Source organism: Coturnix japonica (genome assembly GCF_001577835.2).
Source record: "Coturnix japonica isolate 7356 chromosome 2 unlocalized genomic scaffold, Coturnix japonica 2.1 chr2random637, whole genome shotgun sequence".
Lineage (NCBI taxonomy): Eukaryota > Metazoa > Chordata > Aves > Galliformes > Phasianidae > Coturnix > Coturnix japonica.
The window spans coordinates 17,812-23,616 of NW_015439221.1; the positions used below are offsets into that span (position 1 = coordinate 17,812).

Here is a 5,805-nt window from a genome sequence, read left to right on the forward strand (position 1 = left end):
AACACTCTCCTAACAATACTAAGAAACAAGAAACACTCTCCTAACAATACTAAGAAACAAGAAACACTCTCCTAACAATACTAAGAAACAAGAAAAAAACAAAAAAACGCCAACTACTCGCTGAGACAGGTGAGAGATGCTGCGTCAGGTAACGGCAGACAGCTCTGTTTGCGTTTGGTGTTCCATGGCAACCAGCCCTAGGTGTCCCACCCTGAGGAGGGGGCTTGGAACTGATGACCTCCAGAGGTCCTACCCGACCTCAACCACTCTGTAACTTGAGGGAAACAAAAAGCAATTCAAATCTAAACAAAAAACCCAAACCCCAATGGCAAATTTTAAATATCTTAATAGTCTATGCACCTATAATTCAATCGTACAGTAGACGTTCGTAATTTAATGGCATACAATTTTGACAGTGTTGAATTTAAAGGGCTTTCATTTCCGGAGAAGAAACACAGGAAACCATACATTGCCTTTTGTTAAATTTGCCAACTCTAAGTGTGCTTGAACGCAATGAGACAGAAGAGCAAAGAACGAAGGAAAAACGGCCATGTTACACAAGCAGGATGGAAAGCATCACATAATCTTTATGTCTTCAGCCCTCAATCAGAACTTTTAATAAGACTTAGAGACAAAACTCAAGTCCTGAAACAAGTGTTTATTTGACTGGATCTCGTTTTAAATGGAATTTTAAGTCAGTTCACAGACTGTGCTATAAGACATGTATTTTAGCAGCTCAGCATTATCTCACAGCTTCTGCAGATGGTATTTCTTCCACTCTTAGAGGATGCCTGTAGAACAACTATATTGAAAGGACAGTAAGTTCCGATTAGAGAGCAAAATTGCACGGTGCTTTCGAAAACACGCGTTATTCTTGACCAGAAGTAAATTCTTTGGAAGAGACTTATTTCAGCTAAATTACTACTAAATTACTACGCAAAATATTCAACTTATGCAAAAATTATAAAATAAATGAGTATTTACTTGAGTATTGTTGAACACCCCAAAGGCTTCCAAGCCCTTTTTATGGCGTCTACGCATCTTCTCCATGTCATCCATTTTTTGCAACACTGCTTCTGCAGTACTAAGACAAAAAATTGACATGTAAGAGCAAAGGTAGGCAAGTATGCAAAGAAATTAAAATGTAACGCATCTGCAGTACAACATTTTAATATGGCATGCACAAATCAGAAGTCATTGACACCAAGCCGAGTTTTTAAACATTAATAAAGAATGGCATCAAATGTTTATTTATTTTACAGATTGAAAGAACAAGCATTTGAGGATGTGCCAACACGCACTGTTTTCAGATTTATGTGTTCCCTCTTGCTGAGCACAAATTAAAAAGATGTGCATAACGCAGGAAGAAAATAAGAATTCTGAAGATCATAGCAGGACCATTACATAGAAAATACGGTAGTTTTTAAACAGTGCTCAAGCTGCTCCGCATGGTAGCATTAAGTCATCTTTACTTAACTGACACGAGCTGTTTATTCTTCCTTTAACTGTAATCCACGTTTCTCATTTTTCCATAATTATATGTGCTGGAAAAATAATCCCTGCTGCTGTCACATTTTGCAATTCTTTTAGATAACAGTGCCAGTTTGAGCTTCAAATGAGAGGAAAGTCACAGGTAGAAACACAGAGTTGCTACAGTATTTCACTTTGGCTCTGTCAAATTTTTCTCAGTATCTTACCTGAGAGTTACGTAAACTTTTGTGAGCACAGAATTAAAGTTCACTAGAAATGAAGACATCTGATACAAAGAAAGCTATTGAAACAGCATATTAAATCTAAGGAAAAAAAATTAAGAATGTAAGGATAGCCGTTGAGTCAAGAAGACAACACTAGAACTCCACATATGAAAGACGCTAAGAGCAGAAAGATTCCTGCCTCAACACCATCTCTGCTGTTCTAGACATGACCAAGTCCACAAGCAATACTGTGTCATAGCACAAAGGCTTGCTAATAAAGCAAGGAAAATACCACTACTTTATTATAAAGTGCATCAAAAAGAACAGAGTGATTTGTTCAGTAGCGTAACAGCTTCGTCGGACCTCCAAGTCCCAGTTTTCTTCATGGACTTGTTTCGCAGCTATCGCATCAGCTCTGGTTTTCAGCGCCCTTGGGACTGAAATACAGTCAATATGTGAGATATTCTCAGACAGCAAAGATGCAATTCCAGTTCTTTTACCACTGCTCTTGTAAAATGTAAAAAACAAACAGAAAACTTGTAGTGGATTTTTTCTTTAGAGGTTTTTGTCATGACCACAGCACTCTATACAAATGTTTTATTACCCTACATATGGATGGATCACTTCTGTTTTCTACATCGTGACACAAGGAGACACAAGCTCAAGGAGATGAGAACTGTTTCAAGATATACATCCAAATAGTAGAAAACTCCAGCTTCTATTTTCTTTAAAAGCCTGCCTAGCATTTAACATAGTGCATCCTTTTCCACTAGTTTCTTACTTGTGCTGCACTGAAATACTGAACAGAGGACACTGGGAAGGTAATAACAACACCACAGCATTAGTATGACGACAGCTATGATTTCAACATGTCATTGCCAACTATACAACTAAGTTTGAGACTTTTAAATAACATAACATATGATAAGACACCGAATAGAACGAGTTGATTTTTCCAGGTCTCAGAAAATGATTTCTCTGCACTTAGTGCTGCTTTCTTCAGCACTGGCTCCAAGTTAAACCCACAAACATCAATGAAACCTTCAGCGTATTTGTGTATCTCCCGACCAAACTGCTTTTTAAATTACTTTATAATAAAACTGTAGCAATCCCATCTACTTGCAAGAACAACTGTCAACTATTTTGTGTCCTGCAGACTCCAGAAACCCCATGCAAAAGAGAAACCTGAGGTAAGGATCAGATTCCTCAATGTCTAAGAAAGAGCTGGAATTCACACTGCATTCTATTAATTCCTTGGAAGTATGGGAAGAATATCTTCCTATTTGCATAAAATTCTTAGGAAACTCACAGTCTTTGAGACATATTAATTTTGGCTGGTAAATTCCAAAAGTTCTGGGGCCAAGCGAAATAGACAAAGTGAACAAGTGCCATCCTCCTCAAAATCCAGGCCAAATGAGAATCCTGTTGAGTTACAAATACTTATCTTCCTTATATTCTTCTCTTTTGGGGTCAGATTTCGGCTTTGCCAATTGCCTACATTAAGACAGAATAAAGAAGGAAGAGTTACTATATCAGCCCCATTAAAACTGGAAACCTCTCCACCTTTAAAATACAGAGCTTCACAGTACATAAAGAAAAGCCTTTAGGCTACATGCAGGACTCAGATCCCAGATCTGTGTTGTAACATATGTACACAGTTCCATACAAACATACATTTCCTAACATGCTGTAATGCTACAATGTGATGGAAAGTACAGCGGTAATATTGAGGTGGCAAATTCTTTAGCTGCAGCAAATAAGAACGAGCACAAATGCAGCAGCTGTGGACACAGAAATGAAGGAGCTCACCCTTGGAAGGCCTCAAGAATGAAGGAATCTCCAGTGAGATACCCTTGCCTCCACTTCCAGCCCTTAAACGAGGTCTGGGAAGGAGCACATCCTGGCTCCACCCCTTCCAGTCACTCAGGGGCATTACATACACCTGAGTTCCCCTGGGCTGAGGACAGGCCTTCCCCACCAGGAGCTCAACCACTGGTTCAGGCCGTGTCTTAGCATTTCCACTACACGTGCTTATCCTGAAATCTCAAAATATCAACTATATCTCATGAACCAAAGTGGAAGAGAGACCTCAAAAAAGTTGGGAAAGGATGCGTGGTTTTTGGACAAGGAGAAGACTTTCTCCTTTGGACTTAAGCTAGTGACATTAGTCTGATAGAGACATTAACGTACCCAGAGAGCACTACACTTTCTTACCTGTAGACTTATCGTTACAAGACTCATAGGGTGTGCTTTCACTCTTGCTTATCACTACACACTGAACACAGGCAAAGAGTATATAAATACAATACCTTCCAAAGTGTCTTCTATTTACGTTCTCACTCAATATTTCCATACTTTTCTCAAAGCTGGAATCTGAATGCACAGTGATATTTTTTCTTATTGGTCTCAAATACTGTCCATGGAAATATTCCATTTTGCCAGGGGAAAATCTCTATGAAAAGAAGGAAATAAGAATACATTTATTGGAACCATATTTATTCATCTGAAAAAGAAATTCCGCCTCGTTTACACAAGTTCATTCTTTAACTCTCCTGTCTTGATCGTGGGGTGACCAATGGCTGGTAGACACTGAACCCAATAAAAAAATCAGAAAATGGGCAGCTTTCACAGCTAAAGCTCTCCTCTGTTCATCCTTTTCTTATGGATAACATAATATCTACAGTTAAAAAAAAAAACAACACCAATATTCCAACAAAGCCATTTGCAAAAACTTACTATTTCACTGAAAAAAACCACCAAACAATCCACATTTTCAATTTCAGAACTGGTTCTAAGGGACAGTCTAGCCTATATGACACTGTATATCCTAGAATCAAAACCTATTTAGAAGAAGAAAATTAATAAGATACTTCTACTCCTGCGCACTAACTTTGCTATGAGCTACTTCAGTTACCGTTTGATCAAGACAACGACAGGAGAGTGGTCATTGGCTGAGAACAGCACAGGGCTCATGGGACGCCAATCGCCACTGCTGTCCTTTCTTCTTGTTTAGCTCTAGCTCACAGTGAGAGAGGCCATATGCATCCACGTGGCCTAACCCCTGCTCTAGAAGGGATATGCAGAGCAGTGTGCCAACTACCATGTCTAGGTGGCTGATCTCCAAGATCGCAGCCTCTCTGGGCAATTTGTGCCAGTGTTCAGGCACCCGCGTAGAACAGAAGTACTGACTGGTGTTCAAGGCAAGCCTCCGATGTTCCACTGTCCCCTTGTCCTGGTATTGCACACCAATGGAAGTGCCTTGCTTAGTTTTTATTGCACTGACCCTCCAGGTATTTATATATGTTGCTAAGATACCCTTGAGCCTCCTCCAGGCTAAGCAGGCCCAGCTCTCTTAGTCTCCCCACACAGCAGAGATGCTCCAGCCTCATCACCTTGGTGGTCCTCCTCTAGACTATCTCCTGGTCTTTCTTGTACTGGAGGGCCAAAAAAGGACTCCAGGTGCTCAGTGCCTCATGCATACATATATAAGTGCTTACAGGCACAGAAGGGGACATCTATCATCATGGCCCATGCATCTTCGATGCCAGCAAGTGGAGCCTGGAGCACATCCACATAGTGCATGAGTGTGTACATCAGCACATGCCAGCACCAACAAACGTTCTACATAGTTGGCAAACAGGATAAGAGCATTGAAACAAGGTACTGCATGAGTTACAAGTGTGGACCAGATAATGGAGACACCAGGGTGTTTACACCAACTGCTGTGCTGGGGGCAGCTACTGGAGACCACAGATCTGGGCCTGCTACCAGAACCCCAGCTGTGTTTGAGTGCCCATGTGAGGCAAGTGGTAGAGGTCTCTGTAACAACCTCAGTGCCAAACAGTCGTTCTAGACTTGACAAACTGTGCAGACTCTTCTATCTTCATTTTTCCTCAATTCGGGATGCTGACAATACAGTACCAATGTACACTGATAACTCTGACCATCCTCCTCTCCCAGGACAGCACTGCAGTTCAGTGAGAGGGACGGAAGCACCAGGTTAACTGCAGCCAGCTGCCAAAAGAGCAGAACTATCTCTATGTCAGCTGCAGGAAGCTGAAAAAACACACTTGAGGAGTAAAACAAGTAGAAAGAAGTAGGTAAACCAGAA

General features: G+C 40.7%; 2 long non-coding RNA genes across 2 annotated transcripts; both read right to left on the minus strand.

The window, feature by feature from the left end:
- Nucleotides 1–638: 638 nt before the first annotated feature.
- On the minus strand, nt 639–1,252 carry LOC107306779. The gene is made up of 2 exons (XR_001552262.2): nt 985–1,252; nt 639–802 (listed from the first exon to the last, which is right to left on the minus strand). It is a non-coding gene; the product is annotated as an uncharacterized LOC107306779 (long non-coding RNA).
- Nucleotides 1,253–2,041: 789 nt separating this feature from the next.
- LOC107306782 lies at nt 2,042–5,768 on the minus strand. Its single transcript, XR_001552264.2, has 3 exons — nt 4,004–5,768; nt 3,004–3,188; nt 2,042–2,131 (listed from the first exon to the last, which is right to left on the minus strand). It is a non-coding gene; the product is annotated as an uncharacterized LOC107306782 (long non-coding RNA).
- Nucleotides 5,769–5,805: the final 37 nt, after the last annotated feature.